Source organism: Giraffa tippelskirchi, chromosome 4, assembly GCF_054371585.1.
Source record: "Giraffa tippelskirchi isolate mGirTip1 chromosome 4, T2T-mGirTip1v1.2.pri, whole genome shotgun sequence".
In the NCBI taxonomy this organism is placed as follows: Eukaryota; Metazoa; Chordata; class Mammalia; order Artiodactyla; family Giraffidae; genus Giraffa; species Giraffa tippelskirchi.
This window is the reverse complement of record NC_137278.1, coordinates 124,151,439-124,179,102: the sequence shown is the minus strand read 5'-3', so window position 1 is coordinate 124,179,102 and position 27,664 is coordinate 124,151,439. Positions and strand designations below refer to the sequence as shown.

The 27,664-nt window shown below is 39.4% G+C and overlaps 1 protein-coding gene and 1 long non-coding RNA gene across 2 annotated transcripts in view; one reads left to right on the top strand and one right to left on the bottom strand.

The window, feature by feature from the left end:
- Nucleotides 1–27,664, top strand: part of LOC145546142 (uncharacterized) — a 482,768-nt gene that overhangs the window by 228,957 nt on the left and 226,147 nt on the right. The window lies entirely within an intron of this gene.
- LOC145546147 (uncharacterized) overlaps nucleotides 1–27,664 on the bottom strand; it is a 45,466-nt gene that overhangs the window by 12,329 nt on the left and 5,473 nt on the right. Inside the window, exons 2-3 of the long non-coding RNA XR_014082560.1 lie at nucleotides 3,046–3,078; nucleotides 1,319–1,514 (exon numbers count right to left, since the gene is read on the bottom strand). This is a non-coding gene — a long non-coding RNA (uncharacterized LOC145546147). The remainder of the gene's footprint in view (nucleotides 1–1,318; nucleotides 1,515–3,045; nucleotides 3,079–27,664) is intronic.

The following is a 27,664-nucleotide window of genomic DNA, read 5'->3' as shown; positions in this document are numbered from 1 at the left end:
ACTCCTGTATCTGCCTCTTTGAGATTATAAAAATCAGTAGATTCTATTGGGGGAATAAATGTTTTGAAGAAGTAATCCATTGATCATTTCTTCTGACTTGACATGTTTAACTAGACAAAATCAATACTTCTTAGAGTAGCAATGGCTTTGTTTAAAAAAAAAAGCACAAATTGGTGACATGAAGCATAAGAGGATAAAAGAATTCTGTAGACAAAGTCTTTCTTTATTCCTTATCCTATATGTGAATATCTTTGACTAAAAATCATATGTGTATGTGTATACAGGATATATTAAGTTACTGAATTTATGGAGTCAGCGCACAAAAGAATTATTTTTCTTCCAGTGCATTTACTTGCCAATCAAGCTGCCTTAAGTGGCACACATGAAAACAAAGAATTTTAATTTTAAACCAAGCCAAAGAGATTGAAAATATAACTCTGTTAAACATCAAAAGTTCCATTTTAAAAAGAAGTTGCTTAATTTTTGAGTATTTAGAAAACAGTGCCCCTGCTTAACACACTTATTCAATACATCAGCTCACAGGCTTTATTCCCTGCCTTTCAAGGAGTACAGTATTTCAACTGGAGAACTTGAAATAAACACAAACAGAGGCTTTCAAAAGTGTTTAATCCCTTCAGAGAAAACATTAAGGGACAATCACTGCTTCATTTTGATTGTCACCTGGATTCAAAACTGTGCAACCCAAAGACGGTTTCATATGGACAGATGGCCCTGGCAGTTAAGAGGTATGGGGGTGGGAAAAGAAATAAATGAACACTCTGTTTTCTGTATAAGCAAATAAAAGGGAAGAGGAAACAAAAGAAACGAGCCAGCCACTGCTGAATCAGAGAGTTCCTCTAAACGTACCTTGACTTTCCCATAAGAGATCTACTGCCCCAGCACAGTTTCCAAAAGCTCCTGCAGCTGAACCTAAGAACGCTTGCCTGTCAGAGATTAACGCTGCGCGTTTGCCCGGTGCACACAGAGGTTGCTGAAATTTGACGATAACCAGTAATGGAATGCTGATCGAGTCAGGGGACTTGAATCACACTCCTTTGACTGGAGTGAATTGCACATCGTGGGCAGCGTTTGGTCGAGGGAACGCGGCATGCAAAGACCCCGATTCCCCCGGCGCGCTGTCGGGGGCACTGAGCCTAGGGGGATTTGAATGACGTCGACATTCGTGGTGGGGAAAATGCATTTGAATGTTGGCTGTTGAATGGTGCTGGGCATCAGAGCTTTTGTTTACTTCATCCTCCATGTGAAGCTCGCAGCTGTTTCTTTCAGTTAAAAAAAGTAGAAGAATGCAGCAACCTACCTCATATTTTCCCCCTCCTCCAAATGTTTGTGGAGCCCAACAGCTGTCTTTGCAAATTCTGCCACTCAGGATTGGAATGGCTGTACATAATCAAAAATGGAGTGGTGAAGCTAAGATTGTTGGCTGGCTCCAGGCGGCAGGTGGGAATGAACTGTTCTCTTAATGGGCTCTCATGGTCGGCTCCTGCAGGGATTGACTCAAAAAAGAAAAAAAATAAAGCATTTAAAGGATGCTATGAAGAGTTGAATACATGCGTCTTGTATTTCATACTTACAGATCTCAATGGCTGTAAGGCATGAATTCACTGGTTGTTAGAGCTGGAAGGGATTTGAAAGGTCCTCTTGTCTAGGAGTCTTCAAATTATTTTTAGCAACAGACTTTTTTTTCTGCCCAAACACATCTTGGACCTGGAGTGTGGGCTTCCCTGGAGTATCATGTCATAAATGAAAATACCCATATAGAACAAGCAGGAACATTAATGATGGAAAAGTGGTGAAGTATAAGAAACACAGCTCCAGTAATGAATGAATCCAGTGTTGGAAACACAGTGGGAGTGGTGGGGACTGTGGTAAACTGCATAACCAGAGGGAGCAACTGCTGTTCCCTGCTAGTATATTGTCATCTTTGCCAGGTGAGGATTCATTCATCCATTCATTCAACTAATAAATATTTATTAAATGCTTACTACATACTGGGTACAGTTTTAAGCACACACAAAACAGACAAGATCCCTGCTCTTATAGTGCTTTTGTTCAAGGGAAGGAGACAACAAACAAAAAAGGGAATACTTAAAAACATATATGTTTGTACTAAGTAATGATAAATGCCAAGAAGCATGAAGGAGGGTAAGGGATAGGGAAGAGGAGGTATTAGAGAGACCTATCCCAGAGGGACATTTTTTATGTGTGTGCTACTTTAAAAAAAAAAAAAAAATTATTGGAGTATAGTTGATTTTAAATGTTGTGTTTTTTTCTACAGTACAGCAAAGTGGGTCAGCTATACATATACATATATCCACTCTTTTTAGATTATTTTCCCATATAGTCATTACAGAGTACTGAGTAGAGTTTCCTGCGCTAAACAGTAGTGGGAGGGACTTGTAAGGGAGTGCGTGCTCAGCCACTTCAATCATGTCTGACTCTTTGCAACCCCATGGACTGCAGCCCACCAGCTCCAATGTCCTTGGGATTCTCTAGGCAAGAATACTGGAATGGGTTGTCGTTTCCTTCTCCATTTAAGGGAGTACATGATAGCAGAGAATTACATGATGGAAAAGAATGAGCTGTGCACAGATCTGCACAATTTGGAATTCTATCTCAATTTAATTCAGTCTGTTTACCCTAGATAGACCAGAGAGGTAAAGATGCTTGTCCAAGGTCACACAGGGATGTGCAGGGACTGGAACTCAGGTCTTTCAAGTTCTATCCAGTCCACTTCCCTTTTGCTTAAAAATATATGTTCAGTTAACATTTTCTCCCATGCTCCAAGGGAGGGATAGTCTTAATAAATACTACATGACCAAGGCTGGAATGACTAATGAACAGCAACTCATATAGTAGCAGTTTCCAATTAGAAATTCAAGGAAGACATTTAAATTTTTATAGAGTTCTGTCCCAATTCGCCTAGCCAGATTCTACCTCAGGGTATAATTCTATGTTGTTTACAGCCTTAACATCTTTTCTGTGCTTTTTGTAAATATAATTACAGTTTAAGTCATTTACTCTTACCCGATAGATTAAATCCCACAGCAACAGAGGTGTCTGGAATATAGGAAAAAAATCCAAATTACTGATAAAGAAAACAAAACATATCAGCTAAGTCTGACCAATTTCAACAGGCACACTGATTTTTTTTAATATGCTCAAATGATCTGGCTATCTCACATTCTTAGTTCATTTTTCACTCTACTGTTAGGTCAGCCAGGAGATGAAATAACAGTCTTTGATTATCTCTGTGTTCAAAGAACAGAATACAACAGATTGCTTCTGCTCAGTCAACCAAGTTCTTGCTTTCCAGTCACCCTGACATCAACTTCAGGTGGAGAAAGAATATTACCTATCAGAACAAATAAAACTTGATGCCAGGGGTAAGACCCCTCTTCCTCACCCTTTCCTTATCCACATGGGCTATAGCCAGAACCAAGGCTAGACTTTGCCTGTTTTGAAGGAACTTGACTTAGAAACTGACTCCAAGACAAAAATGTATATTCTTCTTCTGGAACAGGACAAAATAGTCCTTGATATTAACAACCTTCTCATTTCTTAAATATGAATAAAATTTGTCTTTCATTCACACTGTAACTTTTTAAAAAACATATAGGGTTGAAGTCTTACAGAGAGTATCTTTTTCTGTGTTTAGTCTTTCTCTCTAGACAGGAGATGTGAAAGGTAGAATTATGCCCTGCTCATTGAAATCTTTCGTAATGTCTAAATTAGACTTTCCCGAATCTTTTAGATAACACTAAAGGAGATTGTTGACCATCTTCCCAGGTGAAAGGTGTTTGATGATCTAAGGTACAATTCATTTTGTTTAACCTATTAGAAGGTAGTCAGTTGTTAAATATTTGCTATAATTCATTCTTGGGTGTTTATAGACGCTTCAGTGGCATATTTTACTTATAAATATCAATAACAATGGCAATGCTAAAGGAGGAAAAACAAACTATGAAATTAAAGGTTTCCCTTTTATTAAAAGTACAGTGGAAAATTATCTTGAGATAAGCACTGACTATGGATTGGACATATCTCAGAAACATGTTTGGTTTTCTGTATCTGTACTTTGGGCTTATTTCAATTTAATTAAGTCTATGAATTATTTTATGAAGAATTTAATTTAGTGGATTTTACAGTGGGGGAGGTAGAGAAATGTGGGTGCGATTTTTATGATTGCCAGTATTCTCCACAGAGATTGGACTAACCCATAACATGTTAATAATACAAGTATCATCAAGTATGACGAAATTTGTACTATGAAAATTCTAAAGGCTAAAATTACTAGGGAAGAAAGAATTCATGGAAAATTACGGGTGGGTTGGATCTGAGATCATGAGTAGAATTTGGATCTGTGGCGAGAAATGAAACAGCAGACAGACAAGCAATGACCAAGACACAGAGCAGCTCTGTAGATGAGGGTGGTGGAGAGGATACATAGTAGATACTAGTAGGGCATTCCATGTTCTGGAGAAGCTTGAATCTCAGGCAGAGAATCTCACCTTGTTTTGAGAGTCACTGGAGAAATGTTGCTGGAGGCTTTGAGATTACACTGACAGTGATATATAGAAAAAATTGGAGGGAGGTACGATCGAAATTTCAAAATCACTCGGAAACATTGCAGCATTCCCGCATAAGTGGCCCCCAAATAGTGATCACGAAAAGAAAAGAGAGCTAAAGAAAATGTAGATTGTAGAGTGATGCTTGAACCCAGGATACTTTTATTCACGTGTATGATTTGGCTACCTCCCTGTGTTGTAGATATAAATACCCAGTACTGCCCCTGCCCTCATATGGCATAAGCTCTAGGAGACCACAACCAGGATTGAATTTAAGACCTTCATGTGGATTTTTAACAAAATGTTATGTCAAATCACTCTTGCAAAATGTGAGACAGAGTCCAGAAAAATAATGAAAGCACATTACAAGTGTTTAGGCTGGCCTTTATCCTTAAAGAGCTTGGTCAGCATGTAGGAAAAACACCAAGGAATAAGATGTGCTTGATGCGCCCGCATCTCCATCAACCTCAGCAATGGATTGAGGGTTGACCTCTGAACCTCCAAAGTGCCATTTCAAAATCCCAGTCATCTTTTTGGTATCAAAACTGCTGGGGAGAGCTCTGGAGCAGTAAGTCTCCTGATTTGAGTTTTAGCTCTGCTACTTGCTTAGCAGTGTGGTCTTGGGAAGTTATTTATATTCTGAGTCTCACTCAACTTCCTCATGTACTGGGTTGGTCAAAATGTGTGTTTGGGTTTTTCCATATGGTGTAATGGAAAAACCCAAATGAACTTTTTGGGCAACCTAATGTAAAATGAGACTAATGACACCTACCTGGCAAACTCAGAGGATTATCAGGAAGATCGAAGGAGAAAATATACATTGATGCCATTGGGCATAATGATGATGATGAGGGAATGGAGGAGGTTGAAGAATTCTCTTTGGTAACTCTTTGTCTTGTCCTAATTGTCAGGGTGTGATTTTTTTTTAAAGGTACATAGGAATCATTCTCATACTAGTGATTTCAAGCCTTGATCTAAAAAAAAATAATCATTAATCTAAAGAAATAAACTGCTCAAGCTAAATGTTTTTGTTGGGTGGCTTTTTTAGCTCCGAAGGAAACCTTACATGAAACTTCAATATTTAAAACAGAAAACAAAACAAAACAGTGAGTCATTTTTGGTATGAAGGTTTTTTAAAGTAAATTATAATATGTACTTATTATAAAGTCAGTTATTGAGAATAATGAAGTTTTTCTGATTAACACAAAATTAGAAATGAGAATTTTATATCCATGTCAACTTTTAACTTTCTACTATTTTTTTACTTTGGTTGCACAATTTCAAGACAATTCTGATTCACACAGATAAGTAGTTTAAAATGGTCCTACCTTGAACTCACTGCAGAATCTTTAAATAAACAGGAAGAACAGGAAAAGCTTTGCTCTAATATCTGAGCACAAAAAAAGCTAACAGCACAAGTTAAAACACAGAGGAAGAAAATAGATTACATTTGGTATGCATTTCTTTTTATTCAAGTGTTTTAAATAGTGAAAAACAACATTGTTTGGGTCAAATATTTGCGGAAACTTTGAGAGAACTCTCTGGAGCCTTAAGTGTCTACAGAATTGTTTTTGTAGCTGGCCACATGCATTGAGCACAGGATAGGGTTCCAAACACTATTTGTGACTTATTAATCCTTACGACCACTGCCTGAAGCAGGTGAAGACACTGAGACACACAAAGGTCGAGTCATTTTCCATAAAGCACACAGTTGATAAACAGCTGAGGCAAGATTCAAGCCCAGGTTGTTTAACTCCATGGTCTTAAGTCCTACAGGAGAATGAATTCATGGTCTCTCTATACAACTTAGTAGCTAGGTAATTTCAGTTTCACATCTGAAACCAAATATGGATCAGTTGTAAAGTTTAGGTATGACACTATCTGAAACCCTTGACATTTAGTAGGTGTTTAATAGATGTTTGTGGACCTGGAATTTACCCTATGGCTAACTCCCTTTCACAAAGCCATCTATGTCGTGATCATTTCATGCATGGGTTGGCAAACTACAGCTGCAGGCTAAATCCAGCCCATAACCTGTCCTTGTAAATAAAGTTTTATTATAACACTCCTACTCGTATCCTTTTATGTGTAGTCCATGTAGTTGCGGCAGAGACTGTGTGACTCACAAAGTCTAAAGTACTATCTGGTCTTTTATAGGGAAAGTTTGTCACCCCTAGATCTAATATAATGACTGTATTTTCTGTCAACTCCCCATAACACAGAACCATCTAAGATAGCAATTCAGGTGTGTGTAGCTGAAGATGGCAAGGTTGAGGCCTCGTGAATGAGCTTGCATGAAACCAGAATTGATGAAGTTGTTTTGGGTGTAGTGGCTCCTTGCCACCACCCTGACGCTGCTCAGTCTATTGATACATTTTGGTTTGCATTAAAAAACTTTTAGCTTGTCTTGTACATCATAAAACATGGCTATGTTTATTAGGATTTTTTTTTTAAAAAATTGGGATTAAGAAACTTGAACTACTGAGGGCTCAGAAATGAGTTAATAGTTTAATAATGTTTCCAAAATTGAAGAATGGATTTTTTTTAAGGAAAAAATGTGGGCTATTCTCTGTTGTGAATGATAACCAAACAAAAGAAATAGTATTAAATTGATTGTTACTAAGTTCAAGTATTGCATTTGAGTTTAAATTTTATGAAATTTAATGAAAGTTTATGAAATTTCTGTAACTTAAGGAATAAATAATTTGAGGGAGGTAGGGAAGTGATCCAAGTACTACATTCCATGCTACTTAGTGAACAGGTCCTTTTTAGTTAAAAATTGTCATCATTATATTTATTAATAATATCACATCGATAGCTTCAAGCCTCACACTCCATTTTGGTAACATATTTGAAAAGTATTAGTAAGTGAACATTGGCAGAATGTTTTATCATTCCAATGCTTACATGCCTAATGAACTGTTTCTGTGGGTGATGATTCCCCTACCTATGGAAATATGTGTGCATTTAGAATATAGGGTATACTATTAAGGTCTAAGTGTACAGGAATCAACTGAAAATTTGAGTAGAAATTCCTGTCATTCATTCATTCAGTACATATATATAGAATACCAATGATGTACAGTACTAACCACTGGCTAGAGATGTTGTCTGGCCTAATGGAGTTGAAGAAGACAGATAAGAAGTAACACTTAAAAATATTTTTTTTTGCAAATTTTTATAAGCACTATAAGGAAAATAAACAAGGTAAAGTGACAGAGGAAAAAAAATGTTAGAAACCATTTAAAAATGGATTGTGGTGGTTGGGGCGGGGCATGAAGAATTATCTGTATGTGCAAAGGCTCCGAGGCACAATGAATAAACTTGACGTGTTCGGTGAACTGAAAAGATGACACCATGGTTGGAGAAAGTGGAAGGAGGTAAGGTTGGAGAACCAACAAAAGGCCTCCTGGGCCATGTCAAAAATGAGAAACAGTTAAGGTTTTATATATGAAAGATTGAAGGCAGGAGGAGAAGGGGACAACAGAGAATGAGATGGTTGGATGGCATCACTGACTCAGTGGACATGAGTTTGGGCAAACTCTGGGAGTTGATGATGGACAGGGAGGCCTGGCATGCTGCAGTCCACGAGGTTGCAAAGAGTTGGACATGACTGAGCGACTGAACTGAACTGATATTCAAATGAAAATGTATAGCTTCATTTATTAAATGAGACCAGTTCAAGGAAGCTTGTGTGGATGAATTTTTGATGTCTCTTTTGAGTGACACCATTTCTCATCTATTTATCTTTGAAATGTCCAGCTAAGGGAAAGAAAGGTAGTGATGGTGTAATATGACACACCCTTTTGTAGATAATTATATAATGCCACCAGGGTAAAAGCATTTAAAGAGAGGAGGAGGTAATTTTACTCTTTTCAGCCTGGAATTTTTAGTAGATAAAGATAAAACATTTCAAGCTGTCTCTAATACATTGCCATCTCTGCAGAGAATCAAATTACTCTCCTTTCTCTCTTTTACAAAAGACTTATGTCTTAATTTATCACATGAAATAAAACATTTACGTAAACCCTGAAAATTGCATCCCTGAGAAACCACAAAAACCAAGAGAAAGTAATTAAGGCAGGATTAATCATATACATGGTATATTTTTAACTTTCTAAAAAGCCACGTGGTTTGGCAATTTATGATGCTACAATCGTGAACTTGATAGGGAATTACAATTTCTGAGATATTCATGTTTAGCAGCTGGCAATTTATGGCACTATCATTTAGTACATAGAAAAATATGATCTCAGTAGGTATTCCTGACCACATTAAAATTTAGGGGATTCTTGATAAACTGATAAAATAATGATGATAATAATTACTAGAATGAAAGCCAGTTCTTTTCAGCAGCTGAACAGAAAAGAGAGGTCAAGATTAATGATCCTTTGGAGCCAAGAAAGAAACTTAGTGCCTTCTGTGTTGTAGCTTACTCTGCTTTGTAGGGCTTGGCTGTGAAACACTAGATGTAGGATGTATCCCCTTAATATCACTAACCATCAAGTAGGATCAATACAGAAATGTGAAAGGTAGAGTTTCAAGTTCTATGGTTTCCACCTGCAATTTCACTACTAAGTGAAAAGCCTGGGTTGATTACTTCGAAGATTAAATTGCTAGTACTGTTAAACTGGTATGGGAGCAGATTATATTTCTTTTGTAAGTGTGCTCTGCTTGGAGAACCTGTGTGATATATTGGAAAGAGCTGAGTTGAAAGTCATAAGACTTTCTCTTGCTCACAGTAGACTAAATATGACCTTGGCCAAGTCACTTAATCTCTATTTGTCTGATTCCTCATCAGTAAAATGAAAGCCAGAAAATATTGTTTCTTTTGCCCACTTCACCATATTTTTGAAGTTAGAACAAAACACCTGGTTATCTGTGAAGCGATATACTTCTGCATTGATCACTATATTTTGTTATACAGCAGAGATCAGGAGATTGCTGTGTAGTCGCTATAGTGTGGTTAGTGTTTATGCCATGTCATACTGAGTCACCCACCCACATTTTTGGAATGCAAAGGACAACTGTACCTTAGGAGATATTATATTGTGGGAGAGGCATTGTGGATGTATTTGGGTTGGTCAAAAAGCTTGTTCACGTTTTTCTGTAACATCTTATGGAAAAACCCAAACAAAGTTTTTGGCTAATCCAATACTATGTCTTTTCGGTCTCTTACAAAAGCAACTCTAGCATACTTCTTTTTGCTTATGATTCTATGGTGTGATTAGAAGAATAGAATTCTTACAAAGAGAACAAGGCAGCAAGGTGGGTCTCTACCAATTGAAACTTTCATCAACCCAATTACACATTCTCACTGGTGGTTACAAAAACTGTAAATATAGCAAACTGCCTACTGGATGTCTTTTCTCATGTCTCACTCAACATGACTGCAACTGAATTTGTTTATCTTACTTCTCATAATGAATAATAACATTATCATCTCTTTCACTGCCAAACCCAGAAACCTGAGATTTATTCTAGGTTTTTCTTGTTCAACTCCCACATCTACACCCAATATCAATCCTGTAAATTCAGTTTCCTTAATTCATTGTACAGTCATACATTCCATTCTGTTTGTGTTGCCTCTGACTTGATTCTGGTTCTTATGTTTTCACAGCAGAGTTACTGCAGTACAGTAACTTCCTAATTGGGCTCCTCTGTCCAGAACCAGCTCTTATAAGTCATCCTCTGCAGTGATGACTAAGTTCCTAACTTAGAGAGTTGACCAAATGACTCTCTTGCTAAGAATTTGTTAATGCTCCCTAGAGCTAAAGTTACAGGTTCTTAGCATGTGTGACTTTTACTCTAGCTCCTCTCTCAGTGAAGCCTGATTATCCCATTCCTCTCAGTGTATCCTTTACTCTGTTGATACCATGCTTTTCCATGCTTCTGTACTTTCTCACATGATGCTAACACAGCCTAGAAAATTCTCTTCCCCATTATAATGCCTACTAACTGTTTTTCAAGCTTCAGCTCTATTGCTATCACTTTCCAGAAGCTGCCTTGGTGTCTGTTCATTTAAATGTTTCTTCTCTGGGCTCTGCCAGTGCCTTGTTTATACTGGTGGCATATTCATTAGTCCTCAGCAATCCTCATCTTAAGGTTTTCCAGAATACCCCTGGACACTAACAGTGACTGGCTCATGACCTGGTATTCAATGCACTTCTGTTAAATGGATAAGTCAGCACAATCTATATTTGGCAGCCATACCAGAGTGAAAATGAAAGCTCTTCACTGACTAGGTTGAATGAAAGAAGGGAAATCAAACTGTAAAGACATTACCTGTGAAGGCTTTAGAGTGAAGACTTAAAGGGAACAAACTGAGAAAGAGAGAGAAGCAAGGAGATGAAAAGTAGCTTAGGATGAATCTTACATTACTCTAGCCAGGGCTGACATGTTCATTAAGTTACAGCCACATCCTTGAAGTTACAAGATTGCAACAGACATTATTGTATTTTGCAGTATTTGAGAGACAAGGAATAGACAATGCAAAGGCAAGTCGTATGTTTGAATAACATGTGAAAGGCCCATTTGGCTGGAGCAGAGTGGGGCAGGGTACTGTGGGCTGAACTGTATCCCCTCAGATTTCATATGGTGAAAGCTTAACCTGTGGTATGTGAGAACATGACTGTGTTAGGAGATAAATGAGTCAAAACGAGGACATTTGAGTGGGCCCTAATGCTATCTGATCGATGTCCTTATTAAAACAGGAAAGACCATGGGGGGACAGAACGAGGAGGTGGCCGTTCATTTAAACCAAGGAGAGAGACCTCAGAAGAAACCAAACCTGGTGAAACTTTGGTCTTGGACTGTGAGAAAATAAATTTCTGTTGTTTCAGTCACCCATTCTGTGGTATTTTGTTATGGCAGCTCTAGCAAACTAGTACCGAAGGGAAGAGTAATAGATAAAGTCAGCAAAATGATAGGAATTTGGGCAGAGGCAAAGGGGGAGAAGATTGTGGGGCTTTACAGGTCATTGTAAAGACTTCAGATTTTATTCTAGTGAAATGGGAAGACATTGGAGGATTTGGAGCAGGTGAATATTATGATCTGACTTTCACTTTTGTGGAGATTGGGAATTGATAATCAAAGTAATACTGATCAGATAGTTAACATTGTCAGTTATGTAGAGGAGAAGAGAGGAAACAGTCAATAGGGAGAGAGCATGGGAAATGTTTCCTCCCATCCATTAAACAACTGAAAAAACTGAAGATCCAAGGAGGATCCCAAAGTGACTTGCCCAAGTTGACAGAATAATTTAATAGTGGTCCTGGGAATAATAATCAGGCATCCAGTTCTCTTTACTACTTGTCCTTGAAGGGAGATGCATTTGGCTTCTCCTGTAAGGAACACAAGTTTGGTTGCCTAGTATTTGTGGGGGGCTGGGTGTATCCTTGTGAGCAGCTATTAACATTTGAGTGAATTATAGTGGCCATGGAATATGCTGTGATGCTTTCAGCTACCTGTCCATGTCTCTATGACTCAGGGACACGTAGTGTAAGAGATTGGCAGGAACAAGTGGAAATTATTCATGAGCTCTAGTCACAGACTGTGTTTCCACAGATGTCTTTTATGGTAGATCATTTCATTGACAGAACAATTTTCAGTGATGATAATAGCAATGGCTGATCTCTAAACTGTCCTCCAATATGCCAGGAGCCTTACATGCTAGGAATGGGAACTTTTGGTTCTAGGTTGATAAAGAATTTGTATGTGTGTCTGTGTTTATACGTATACACATAAATATTGTGTATACATCAATTATATATTGTATACACATATATACAATATACTCATATATTTGTATGTATGTGAAATACATATGTATATATGCATATTATGTTGTATTATATACTGTATCATATATATGTATTATATAATAGAAATATCAAATTTGAAGATAATAAAATATTCTTAATAGTATAAATATGCTCAATTAAATCTGCAGGATGTTGCATAGAGATCTAAGTTTAAATCACAATTCTGGCTCTCAACTCACTATATGAACTTGGGAAAGTTACTGAACCTTAGCAAGGCTCAATTTCCTCATCTGAAAAGCATAATAATGATGACTAAGTTTAGAAAAGAAACTTGGACTTACAGCACTTAAGATAATGCCTGGGTCATAGTATGTGCTGAACTAGGGTAGCTTTTATTATTATTTTTCATTCTGCTAGCTCAGATGGTAAAGAATCCGCCTGCAATGCAAGAGACATAGGTTAGATCCCAGGGTCAGAAAGATCCCCTGGAGAAGGAAATGGAAACCCACTCCGGTATTCTTGCCTAAGAAATCCCATGGACAGAGGGTCCTGGTGGGTATGGTCCATGGGGTTCCAAAAAGTTAGACGTACTTGATTTTTTTTTTTCTGGATGATGGAGGGGTATCCCTAAAACTCTGGGGCCTAAAGTAACTATTTAGACGTGACTTAGCGATTAAATAACAACAAACTTCGGGTTTAATTTCCTCTTCTTTTTCTAGTTTCCTAAGTTGGAAGCTAAGATCACTGATTTATCTTGCTTCTTTTCTAACAGAAACATTTCATGCTATAAACTTCTATTTAAGCACTGTTTTTGTTGCATTCCACAGATTTTGGTATATTGTGTTTTTATTTTCATTTAGATCAAGACATTTAAAAATGTCTTTTGTGATTTCCTTTTTGATGCATGGGTTAATTTCAAAATATTTGAAGAGTTTTTTAGGTATATTTCTGTTATCAAATTCTGGTTTAATTATCTTATGATCAAAGAACATAACATCAATCCCCTTAAATTTATTGAGAGTTGTTTCATAGCTCAAAATAATGTCTGTTTTAGTTTATTGAATGCATCTGGGTATGTTACTTCACCTGCAAGGAGAACAGAACCTTGGATTTTGCCCTATTTTAAGGGAAGGTCTGTGTGAGTGTGTGTGTATGCATGTGCACATATACATGTGTACATGCCTGTGTGTACATGTGTGTTAGACTGAGGGAGAAGAAAGTTAAGTGCCCAAAACTATCCAGGAATATTCACCAACATATAACTAAAAGCTCTGTGGAAATACCTCACAGGAAGTCCTAACAAATTCAAAGATTGATATCAGATCTTTTCTGAGTGAACAGAGGAAGAAACGTGGGGGTGTGATGTCTGATGCATAGGAAGGCGTCAGGCCCAAGAGAAAGAGAAGCGGACAGCTTTGTGAGTTTATCAAAGTTTCCATCCTAACTAAAACTGACCAAAGATAGAAAAGGAAACCGAAGCATTTGTGTCATACTTGATTGTGAATGTATGTTTATTCCCTTTTACAAAAATGTGTCTCTTCTTTTTGCATATACATGTATATATTCTTTTTCAAATTCTTTTCCCATTTTATATTGTTACATAATATTGAGCAAAGTTCCCTGTGCAATACAGTAGGTCCTTGTTGGCTATCCATTTTAAATACAGCAGTGTGCACATATCAATCCCAAACTCCCTAACTATCCCTTTCCCCCATCTTTCCCTGCTGGTAACCATTAAGTTCATTCTCTAAGTCTGTGAGTCTGTTTCTGTTTTGTGAACAAGTTCATTTGTATCTTTTTTTTAAATGATTCTGCATATAAGAGATATCATGATATTTCTTTCTCTGTAAAAAAAAAAAAAAGATCTCTCTTACAAGGCAGTTTCGTTCTCAGTTTCGTGGTTTGTATATTTGTGTTAACGAATAGCATTTCAGTGGCAGAAATCTGGAAATGGCATAGGGCAGGTCTCTTCTAAGAGAATTCTACAGAAGAAGGGACTCAGCTAAGCAATCTGTTAGAGTATCATGTCTTTTAGGGAAGGGATGATGTCTGATGTATTCAGTTAACCCCCAACTCCCATGCCTGCACATAGTAGGCATTCAGGAAATATTTATTGAATGAAAGCCTGAAGTTTGAAGAAGAAGAACATTTAATGAACAAATGAATATGAAACTGCTATATCTTAAACCCCATTTTATAGATTTCACAATGTGTATTTAACTATTAGAGACTCTTAGAGTACCTACAGCAAGAAAAATCTATTTATCTTTTGAGAAAACTAGTTTTCTGCTGGTATCTTTGACCATGGAACTCTTCGTAGGAGCCACCTATTACCATTCGCAGAAATTCTGTCATAACTCAATATATCTTTGAGGTAGCAAAGCTGATGACAAAGATGAGAATTTGAGCAGATGGTTGTGACATCACGTCTTACCCTTGCTAAACTGACTCCACACCACAAAGACCTTTTCAGTGTTCAAGTTAAACTGGCTTCTTGTATGAGCTGGACTTGGTTGGTCACACACAGAAAGCAATTTTAATTTTGCTTCTGCCCCTTCAAAGCTGCTGTTTTGACTATTCGCTCTGAACCCCTAGATTCCACTAACCAGTACAACTCTGAGTAGCTGTCCATTGGTGTTTCTGACCACCAACAGGTACTAAGTGACGGTAAAATGTCTAGTGTAGTAGAAAGTCCAGTCCAGGTACATGTTAGCTCTGTTTTCTCTCACAGCTATTATCATGAGGCTGGAGATCCAGGAAGAGGAGGAGGGGCATGTGGGTCCCCTCTCTTTCCCCTCTGGCTGTCTTCTCCCCGTTTTCTAGCTGTGCTTTCTGACCATCCAGCAATAAGGGAGGTGGGGGGGAAACAAGGCTCAGGGGGAAAGGTGGAGTGAGCTTGACCGGCCACCATAATCTGCCGTTGTGATCCTCTACATGTAGTCGAGTCCCAACTGACTTTTCCCTCAGGGGGTACTTTGGTGAGTTTTTGTGAAGATATCTCCTTTTGCCTGAGTTACAGGGCATGTTTCAGGAGCTGTTCTGCTGACTCTAGTTATGCCTTCTCGGGCCACTGATTATTTCTTCATTCTCTTGGCTTCTAGTGGTACCTCCTTCCTAATGAGGTCATGTCAGCCATGTGGACAATCTCTTCCAAGATGACCCAATCTGCTTTTTCTTGAGTAGATCCTTAGTTGCCCCACCAAATTCTGGAAATGCTGCTTATTCCCCATGTAGCTCAGTCCTGGATACCAGAAAAGGTTAGTTCAGGCCACAATCCCTGTATTTTTAAGTGTGAGTCAGGCATCAGTCCCTATGACTCTTAAAGACTGGAAGACATGTGGCAAGCTCTCTGAGTGGCTCCACTGATATGCCCCTCTTTTGGTTTGTGTTAAAAAAGAAGCACTTCTCTCTAGAGTGGAGGGTGAGGATGGGAACACTTGCTGAACTGATAACATCCCCCAAAGAAATCCTTATGCCAATTTCTTTAAAGTCACTCTCTATAGGCTGGAAGTTGCCAGTGTGATTACATGGGTAGAACCACTTCCATAACCTCTTATGGGGTCCCCGAGGCTACCATCTAGTTACAGAATGTGGGCTTTTTGGCATAAACTATATTGGGCCTGTTCTGAGACCTCTAGAAAAGAGGAACTTCTCATTGCACATGACTTAATGTATTTAATCCACGCTAATACCTTTTATGAGAAATATAGCAAGAGAAACCAAAGCTGAAATAAAAACTAGCCAGAGATCTAACCACTGAAAATTAATCATGTTTTTTTTTATAATGCATAAAACCTACAAAACAAGGAAGAAAAAATGGAAAATACTAGTTTTATGTACCAATTATTAGCTTCATATAGTGAGTTTTATGGGTATTAGGATACGATAGAGATTGAATTTCACTTGTGAAAGACTCAGTTTTCTCTATCCTCTAGTTCATGGCCATCAGACAACAAATTAATTTCCCCTATAAATACTTATTTATGCTTAGGCTTGCACTTGTTCTTTGGTTTTTGTGGTGTTTGACCTTTATAACAATACAAGAGCCTTGTTTGCCCAGAGATCTCCTGTTGTCAGCACTGGTTCTTAATGAGCTCAAAGACATTAAGGCCACCAGCAATGAAGCTAGAGTTAGGAGTCCCAGCTGAAATCAGAAAAAAAAGTTCATAGTGAATGTCAACTCTGACTGATGTTCAGGAATTAACTGTGCATTTTATCAAGTTAAAACTCACACAACTTTCTGAAATTCTTCCACTTTTAAAAAATAACACCCTAACACAATGCCTCTCAATTGGAATTGCATAGTGCAGCCAAGTTTGAACACCACTGCTAATACCTTTTGCCTGATGTGTAGCTTCTATCCACAGAGAAGGCAATGGCACCCCACTCCAGTCCTCTCGCCTGGATAATGCCATGGACAGAGGAGCCTGGTAGGCTGCAGTCCGTGGGGTCGCTACAAGTCAGACACGACTGAATGACTTCACTTTCATGCATTGGAGAAGGTAATGGCAACCCACTCCAGTGTTCTTCCCTGGAGAATCCCAGGGACGGGGGAGCCTGGTGGGCTGCCGTCTATGGGGTCGCACAGGGTTGGACACAACTGAAGCGACTTAGCAGCAGCAGCAGCAGCAGCAACAGTTTCTATCCATTCATCGCAGAGCACATAATTAAAATTCTTATGAAACTTTATTCCACCTTTAGGTAGAAGAGATGGGGAGTGTATAGCTTAGTCTGTGGTAAGTTCAGTTTGTCTGTTTAATGCCCTTTTAAATGTTGATTAGGCTCCATCATTTAAAATCAAGTTCTAATGACAAAATTTTTAATTGTTTAGTTTCCCTTGAAAACACAGTTATTCAAGCCACAGTGGCCTGCTTCTCCCCAGGACAAGCAGCTGGCGCTGGGTTGCAGCAGATGGCTTTAGAGGGGGCCTGTGCTTCCCCCTTTGCCCACAAGCCTCACTCACTGGCATCTCCTGCCTGGCCCCTGTAAGCCCCTATAGGTAGAGTTCTGGATGCCTGCCATTGTCCAAGTTTGGAGAAGTCTTTCAAATCTTAGCCCCTTCTGTGTTAAAACACAGGCAACTCCAACTTACTCCAAAGAGCCCTCTTTGATCTAAATGGCTCAAACAGTCCCTTAACCCCTGGATTGTTTAAAAGGTTATGTGTTTTCTCTATTCCATTCTCTGCCAGCTCATTTTGTACCCACCCTCCCCCCACCCCACGAGAGAATTTGTTCTGTTCTTTTACTTTAAAAAGGAAAACAAAGTGTGACTACGCATCTATTCTCCAAAGGCCATAGCTTCTCAAGGCTGAGAGCCAGATGCCTGATTTGTTTTCCATCCAGAGCTGTACATACAGAGAAAGTCGGCAGCGCAAGGCCATTCTGCTTTTGACCTTCCTAGGGCTGAATGCATGGCTGGTCAACAGTAGAGCTGAAAATAGAACCCAGGACTTTCAAATCATTGTTCTGCTCACTGGGCTGTGCTTCCTCCCATAAGTGCTTGGTTAAACAATGTCCTGTTTTGCAAAAGTAGAAATCATAATATACGTATGAGAAGTTGGACGCAGAAGAACTGCAGGCCTTACCCTCAGGAGAGATGGCCCTGTAACAGAAAGGAGCTTGAATTCATTTCTTGCCCTGAAGCATAGAGGTTAGACACACTCAACAATGTGTGTTGAGTCATCATCTGTGATGTTTTGAACAAGAAGCTTTCACTGAGTGCCAGGATGTATTTGCCTGACAACCCACAGAAAGGAAATTTAGAATATTAGAAAGGTTATCATGAAAATGACAGGATCTGTGTATAGAGATGGTCGGGGACCTGGAATCTGGGAGTGGCTTTTCAAGATAGGGTGGCGAGTGTTGTAGGGAGGGACCAGAGCTTTGGTAATGCTGTGGTTCTCAGCTCAGGGTATGTGTATGGCCCACAGAAAGCAAAGACAGCAGTTCTGAAAAATAGAAGGATTAGGAGTAGCTGACACTTGCCCAATCTCCAGGGAAGAGCTTGGAACTGTCTCTGTTGTGTGCAGAGAGCTTACCTCTCTTTTAGGGAGATTGCACTGGTTTTCAGTGAGCTCTCTGAGGGCTTCCCACATCATGCAAGTGGTGAAGAATCCCCCTGCCAGTGCAGGAGACATGGGTTTAACCTTTGGGTCAGGAAGATCCCCTGGAGAAGGGAATGCAACCCACTTCGGTATTCTTGCCTGGAAAATCCCATGGACAGAGTAGCCTGGAGGGCTACAGTTCATGGGATGCAAAGAATCAGACACGACTGAGCACACACTACTACTGAGAGGGCGGGAACCTCTGGTTCTCAGTGCCGTTGCCCCCATGCCTGACACACGTAGGGAGACGAAAGCAGAGCTCAGAACCACTTTCTGAGTGTGAGTCCCAGCTCTACAGCCTCCCATCCGTGAGACTTGGGACAAGTGTTTTATCTCTGTGTTTCCATTTTCTCATTTGCAAAGCAGACATAGTAGTAATGGTTCTCACCTCAAATGGTCGTTGTGAAAACTGAGTTACTACTTGTGAAGTTCTTAGAATGCTCTGTGTGTGTGTGTGTGTGTACACACACACACATGCACATTGAGTTGCTTCAGTCATGTCTGATTCTTTTTGACCCTATGGACTGTAGCCCACCAGGCTCCTCTGTCCGCGGAAGGCATGAATACTGGAGTGGGTTGCCATGCCCTCCTCCAGGGGATTTTCCCTACCCACGGATGGAACCTGGGTCTCCTGCATTGCAGGTGGATTCTTTACCACTGAGCCACCAGGGAAGCCCTCTTAGAATGGTATATGTGTGTTAGTCACTCAGTCATGTCCAAGTCTTTGTGACCCCATGGACTGTAGCCTGCCAGGCTCCTCTGCCCGTGGAATTCTCCGGGCAAGAATACTGGAGTGGGTTGCCATCTTACACGTTGGTACATAATAAACATTCACTAAGTGTTAGTTATCAGGGGCCATCGATACATTAGTAATGAAGGATAAATAGTCTAGCAAACGATAGAGAAGAGTTAGACCAGGCCAAATGACTTGATAAGCACATTTCATGGATTACCTTATTTAATTTTAAAAACAAGTGCACAAAACACTACTTCTATTGCTCCACGTTACAGGTGAAGCACAGAGGGGTTAAATCAGTTACTCAAGGTCACACAGCTGGTGACAGGAGAAGGATTTGAAACAATGTGGACTAACACCACATCTTTCACCACTCTTCTGCCAATTAAGTATTTCCTAGGAGAAATAATAAGGTAATAGCTGCTTTATGATGGTCTTTTGAGGCTTAAATATAACTTATTGACACTTTAAAAGTAGTAAAAATATGTACAGATATGTAAGATGATGGTGATGACTAATAAACACACAAGAAATCTGCCCTTATTAGCCTCTCTTAGCATATCAAAGGGTGTTAAAAATAATAATTGGCTTTAGGAACCAACAAACAAGTAAAACCAGTCATTTTGACACACCAAAATGCCATTTTATATGTGGGTGTCACCTACTCAAGATAATAGCCATTGAATAAATTAACAGTTTTTGTTGAGAACTGAAGTGCCATGATATTTTTTTGCTAAAATATACTTAGTTATGATACACTTTACTTATTTATATGCTTTATCTCTGAATAGTTTCCCCAGCCATAAATATGAGGAGAAATGATGAAATTTTTTTCATTGCAGGAATTATTTGGAGTGTTGTGGTATCATGGAAAGCAAACCAAACTTGAGGATGGGAGATGAGGTTTCTGGCTCTGGCTTCATTATCATATAATTTCCTCTAGAATCTGAAGCAAATCTCTTAGCTTTCCTGAGCCTCAGATTTCTCTGTTGGAAAACAGAACTTTGGATGCCACTGATTCTAAAATTTCTCGTACCTTTAGAAATCTTTGATTTCTTTCCTGGAAATTTTTATGATAGAGCATACCTTTTCCTGGGCTTCCCTAGTGGCTCAGACAGTAAAGAATATGCCTGCAATGCAGAAGACCCAAGTTCAGTCCCTGGGTCGAGAAGATTCCCCGGAGAAGTGAATGGCTCCCCACTCCAATATTCTTGCCTGGAGAATCCCATGGACAGAGGAGCCTGGCAGGCTACAGTCCATGTGGTCACAAAGAGTCAGACATGAGTGAACAATGAACGCTTCACTTCAGCTTTTTCTATCCCCACCCCCATATGTATATTTCAGTATTTTTGAGATCAGGTTATTTCACAAATAAAACATACATTAAATTTAAACTTTACCTTCTCCTTCTTCCTCTAAAATATTACATTAAATTGATAGTGTATCTTAGAATTAAGGCAAAGAAGTAAATCTAAACATAAACAAATAACATAACATCTACCACCATAAACAATAGCTGAAGCTGTTCCAGAGGCTTGGTTGATGTATGAATGGATTTATGTCCTAAAAATTCGAGAGAGAAAGAGCACTAACACATCCCTACTGCTTAATTTCCTCAGAGTTCAGGCCCTGTTTCGAGGAATGAATTGTATTTTCTCTGCAGCAGCTAAGATCCGGGGATTCCTTTGCCTGTGTCAACAGCACTCTATCACAGACAAATACTTGTAAAAACTAAAATGTCTTAATACATTGACAATAAAATGTCATCTGTATGTCCCTGTGACTGATCTGTGCAAAGTCAAGTCATTTCTTTGAAGTCAGCTGAGAATACGGGGCCCTTCTTTCCTCCAGACACATGGAAGTGGGAGAACAGCTGCTCTTTGTTTCAGGAAAGGACAGGGCGAAGGTTAGTTCATGGGTAGAGTTTCCTGTTTGTAATGTCTGAATCCAAGGGAGGTGCCAAGAATTTTGAAGGTTTTATTCAAGGGAAGATAGTTTCTTGTTGGGGCAGAATTGCAATGAAAGTACAATTCCTCCCCAGTGGATGCCTTGGTCCTTCAGAAGCACCTCAGATTAATCATACAATTGTCTTGCTAATGGCCGTTTGATGGTTGTCCTTTGTCTACCAGAGAATGTCCAAACACTTTAGCCCTCTCCAAACTCTACCAAGAATTATTTACAATTCTATGGACTCTTTTTCTTGCTCCTCTGTGCTTGGAATGACTTTTCTACAACTTCACCTGGACAACTCACCTGTTAAGATTCAGCACAGGTGTCATCTTTCCTTAGTAGCCTTTTGGTAATGGTCAGTTAGTACTCGAGCCTCTTCTTTGTGGTCTCAAAGCATCCCATGCTTTCCTCTGTCTAGAGTGTTCTCCAACCTGCCTGGAGAATGGAATCACCTGGAAATTTATCGAAACACAGCAATACCCAGACCCTACTGAGGGACTTTGATTCCACTGGTCTAGGTTGGAGTCAAATTGAAACCAAGCAATTCTAATGTGCAGCCAAGTGTTGAGAACCACTGATTTATTGTAGACCTTATGACATATTATATTAAAAGCTTTGTGTTTGTCTTCCCCCAGATTAAGTTTCTTGAGGACTGGAATTATTTTATATTGATATGCATGTCTTCTGATATTTAAAAATGCCAGGTACTAGGAGGTGCCCAATAAGTCATGTGTGAAGAATGAATGAATGATTAGTGTATACATATCCCAACCTCACTTTCACTTATGTTTAGAAGCTCATTTATGTGCAGTGCAGTTGCTCAGGGTAAGAAACGGTGGGAAATAGAATTGATACGGATCGCAGGTGTTTGGGGACAAAAGATACATTCTAAGAGGGGTGTCTGAGGAAACACAATAAGGCCTGAAAGAAAACCTGGGAGATTTTGAATTAATTAATAGCAGGTGCTAAAAAACAAAACCAACCATGCAATCTGACCTGAATAGAATTTGGGAAGAGAGACTAATGCAAGAGATTCTGGGCTGGAAATCAGAAGGGGACAACCAACTTAAAACATAGGAGACTGAGAAGCAATTAAATTCTCCCTACACAGGATAGAAATACAAGACACAGGGACTCTCTCCGGAAGAGACTTAGCTTTCCCTTAAGTCCCAGGGTCCAGAGGCTATAAGTCAAGGTATCCTAGTAGCCTGAAGGAGAACCTGCCCAACAAGATGCTTTAGCATCACTGGGCACTGCTGTACTCTAACCATGCTGTGAATCTGTGTTTTGTGGCTCATCGTATGTGCTCAGTGCTTTATATATTTTCCCACATAATATGCAGGGTTAGACTTATGAAGGAGCCTTTATCTTAACAAATTTTATAGATGAGGACACTGAAGTTTAGGAGAATTAAGTCCCAAGCCACCTATACTACAATGGGTAAGTGTCACCTCTTACATGGCCAGTGAGCCTTCCTGATCAGATGATTCTCTGTGGAGGGGAGTTACTGGAGAATAGGGGAGGATGAACAAGAGCTCCAGAGTCTCAATCCAAGAAGAGAGGTTTATCCTTCAAGTCCTGCCAGTGGACCAAGAAACAGCAGGTGAAGGAACCTTTTGTGGATGGTTGGTGTGAGGGTTTTGATTTTAAAGAAACTCCTATTTGTGTATGCCCAGCACCATGAAGTGGCCTTGGACAGTGAGGACACAATGCTGTCCACTTCTGGACTTGTAGTGAATGTATTTGTGAAAGCATGTGCCCTTTTTCAGAAGAGGGAAGATGAATGAGAACACTTAAAATCTTTCAGTGATTCTACAAGATGGAAGAATGTTTGGGTATAAAGTTTGGACTGTTTTTATTTTAAAGAATGACCTATGAATTCGTTACTTTCATAACATGGGATTTGGTTTTACTTTATATAGTAGGTCATCAAAATCTTAGTCTTGTAATATTTGGTTTCCCATTTTAAGCGGAATTCCCTCTCCCACAATCTCCCTCTTGACTATTGACAGTCTGTGTGTCAGGAAGCTTCTTCTCTCTCATCTTAATAAACTTTCAGGTTCCAAAACAAAGTCTGATCTTAACTATTAGTTTAACCAATCAGTTTAGTCTGTCTACATAATGGTGCAATGAAGATGCTTGCAGATACTGATTCCCTAAAGTCAACTTCCCTTACCAGTCAGCTGTGATGACGAGTTCGTCTGGAATAGTTCCTGCAGTTCCAGCCTTTGTGCCAAGCACGTTGCAGCTGCTGGCCTTCCCCACAGCCCTGTACACAATTCCCGTCTGTGAAAACTATAATCACCTGCTGGAAGAGATACTTGCTTGTCCACATGCCAGGAGGAGGCTGGAGTTGGGACATTTCTTTGTCTTGCTGGGAAATAACCTGGACTTTAAACTTAGCTGAACCTAGGTTCAAATCCTGACCTTGCTGTTTGCGAGCACTTCCAGGGCTAAGGGTAGCTCAACAAACGTTGCTTTCCTCCCTTGTCTGCCTTTGAGAAACAGTGCAACCTTCTTTCCAGTGGATCATTTCTGTGATCCAACCACATGGACATTCCATCCAGCACATCCACACCAAGAGCACATGGTTATGGATTGTGCTTTCTGTTGCCTTTGGTTCTTTTTCACAAAGCCTGCATTTCAGAAACAGCTCGTGAACAGTCTGTAGTTCACAGTGACTTTTTATCTCACCTTTCTCTAGATGTGGATGTTCTATGACTCCTGGCTTCCTGACATGTGAAAAAATATATTCCTTCTCTCTCAGTCTGTGTATCCTGATAACAAGTTCAGACGAGCCTTTTCTAAATAATAAAAGAGAAGGTGGTTGCCACAGGCTTTTATAACTGACCTTATTTCAGAATTCGATTGGGTAACTCTTACCTCACTTTCCAGACAGAGGCAGTGTGTGTTTTGAGAATGTGTGTGTGTATGTGTGTGTGTGTGTGTTAGTCATTCAGTCATGTACGACTCTTTGCGACCCCATGGACTGTAGCCTGCCAGGCTCCTCTGTCCATGGAATTCTCCAGACAAGAATACAAGAGTGGGTTGCCATTTCCTTCTCCAGGGGATCTTCCTGACCCAGGGATTGAGCCCGGGCCTTCTGCATTGCAGGAAGATTGTTTACCATCTGAGCCACTAGGGAAGCTGAGAGTCTCTCTAGAGGTAGTCAAAACAAATGGCAGTGCCTAACCTTGGCATGTTCCCTGGCCCTCTATGGTTCTGCGTTTGCTCCTCTTTATGAAAGGTAGATAGTGCTATGTGACATCTAAAGTCCCTTCCTCCTCTAAACCTTCCAGCCTCTAACCCGAGGCTACTTCTTGCTGATGTATAAGAAAATATATTGACTTGCCTGAAGATATTAAATGGCAAATATTTAAGAAAACTGGTCCTTCTCCACTTTTTCTCTTTTATGTCTAGGTTATAAAATGATTGTAATGATTACTTTTTCATTACTCACATAATCCCATAAAACACCTCTCACTATATAAATGCACATAGCCTTTTTTCAACAACTATTACTCATTTTGTTGAAGGGAATCAGGTCCTTGCTAAAGGCCAGTAAGAGAGCGCCAGCTTTCTGCTAGTAGACTTTACATTTCTCTCTGGGCAAAAGGTTTACTGTGGCTGAGACCAATACAATGTCACCCAGTGGTCTTCTCCTAAGGAAGAGTTACCAACTACTCATTAGCTGCTCCAAATGCTAGTAACATGTGCCATGAGGTTGAGGAGAATAGAAGGAATATTTACTAAAAAGAAAAATTTAGATATAATAGGTTCTCCCTCCTGGGCCTCTCTCTACTACTTACTGTTAAACTGAAACCTTTTACATTGAAATTTTGGTTTCCTTTTTTATACTCATGACCACGTTTCAAAGCAAGTCCTATACCTCTTTTACAGCTGGGAACATGGAGGCTCAGAGATGTTAATGAATATCTCAAGCTCACCTGGGTCTCTGGGATAAAACCTGTGTTTAGTTAATATCATTAACATGACCCCTGCCAGGAATTCCTAAATGTGTCTAAAATTGATTAAAAAAAAAAAAATTGGGATGTTTGGGATATGGAGAAACCCTGAAATGATCACATCACTGAGGCAAGCCTGCCATAATGTTGTATTCCACATTTGCAAAGTTTCAAGGAGGTACCCTGTGAACTGGAAGCAAATACTGAGATATTTCACACCCCTGTATCAAGAGGGTTTTGAATCCTTTTCCCTAGTAGATTCACAGAAGTCAAGCATTATTTGAGATGTAATAGTAATGGATGCCATTAATTGAACTCATTATGCTCCCAGCTCTGTGCTAACCACTTGATAAGCAGCATCACATTTACACAGACATTGTTCCATGAGATGGTTACCACTGTCTTATGCAGACATGGGCACTGAGACTTATAAATAAGTGTCACTTACCCAACTGTCACGGATTGAAAGATTGGGAATCCAGGTAATATCTGAATCTAAAGCAAATTGCTCCTGTTGATTACTCAATAATGCCTTGGCACTGCAGGGCAGAATAGGACAAGGGAACCCCGTTCTCTCTCCCCATTGGATCTGCACTTCCATATGGTAGCTTGAAAGCCTGTATAAATCACTATTGTGACTAATGTCCACACCTGGCAATAGCAATTATAATGACAACCAGCCCTGTAAGTTCTCACCCTACTTTCATTCATTAAAAATAGAAATTAAAGGGGAGGAAGGTAGACGGGAAAACCCCTGTCCCAAATGGTCATTTGAGCAATAGAACAATCTCTGTAATTATTTAAAGGGAAAAAAAATGATTATTTATCAGAAATAGAACTATGAAAAAGCCACCTCCAGAAGCACCTCTCTTGCAGCATTTCCCAGAAAGATCATTTATTGTTTAGTTTAATAGTTTCAAAAATATTAAGGAATAACAAGATCTGCCAAACTAGATTGACTAGAAGATAAAAGATTCCCAATAATGGAATGTTTTCAGTTGATTACAGCATAGTGAAGCCAAAGCTAGCAAATCATCATTAAGGAAGAGTATGTAAATTCTGACCTTGGATTTTGCAGTGACAACACTTACACAATCATAGCTTAATCCAAGTTTGTCACAGGATGCTAGACTTTTCATATCATGGCTTTCACTCCTCAGCTGATATCTGATATGACAGCAGGCCTTTTCCTGGGAATTGAATAAGATTAAAATATATAGTGACCTGATATTTGTGGATTAAAGAGATGAGGTCAGAGATAGGAAATGGATCAGGGTTGGTAAACAACTGTGGCCACTTGTGTTGCAACTGTGCAGGGTGAAAGGTGGCCAGTGTACTCTCTGGAGTCCCGTAGGCTGGACTGGCTTTCGGGCATCTGCAAAGCCTTTCTCCTCTGATCTCCAGCACTCACACGACTTTCTCAAAATGGCAGAAACAAGAACTTCTTTGTTTGTATCCCATTTAGAAGCATCATCATCCTGAACTTCTAACTCAGGTTTGATGTCTACCGGCGTTTTAGAAGGTGACGAGAAAACAAATGTGTTTCTTTCTCAAATATTTAATGAGTACCTACAAATATGCTGGGCATTGTGGAGCATGTGGTATATAGACGTAGGAGCCGGACAAAGCCACTGAAAAACAAACAGCACTGCAAAAAGGTTCACGCTCAGTACCAAGGGAGGCCTGGGCCAGAGTGTAAACACAGGAAACAGCCACTGAGGGCAGACACCTTGATGCTCTCCGAGAATTACAGACCAGATACACTCAGAGAAGTGAAAACCTCCTTGAAACTGAAATGTGCCAGACAGTATTGTTTTTCTGAAATGATCTATTTATTAAATTATGATTTAGACATAAAAGAACCTCAAAAGAAGTCTTTTAGACTTCTTGAAAGAAAGAAATTCATCCACCTGACCCCACAACAGTAGCACTGTGAAAGGACTTAAAAGAAACATTAGTGCAAAGATATTTTCTGGTTTTAATTCACTTCTTATCCAAGACACATATAGCATAGGTGTCATTTCTAGTAGGAGAAAACATCCACTTAGCACTTCTACACAGAACAGGAAAGTGAGGCTTAGAGGCACCACATCTGGTGGACCAGGAATAGAGTAGCAAAATTCAGGTGTTCCAGCTCTGTATTGCCTCCTTAGTCTTATTATGACTCTGAACTTGGCTACTCCTGTACAAAGGTATGAGATTCTCAAAGAAAAGATAAATAAATGTTAATTATAATAGTAAAACAACTGAATCCCCAATTGACTGCTATCCAGGACAAAAATAAATAAGGTAGAAAAAATAATATGCCCTGTAACTTTCTGAAAGGCATCAGGAATTTAGAGCAAGCTTTCTATTTGCATTTGCAGGACAGGGCATGAAAATATTGATTACTGTGAAGCAGGGAATTGCCTGCCTGCCTTCAATAAAACACATTCTATAAGTCTCATATTCTTGGAACATAGCGTTACACCTTGGAATTTCCCTAAATCTGAAAAGAGAGAGTGGTTTTTTACTTTTTCTGTTCTAAATAGCATATTCTTCTTGTTGTTGTTCAGTTGCT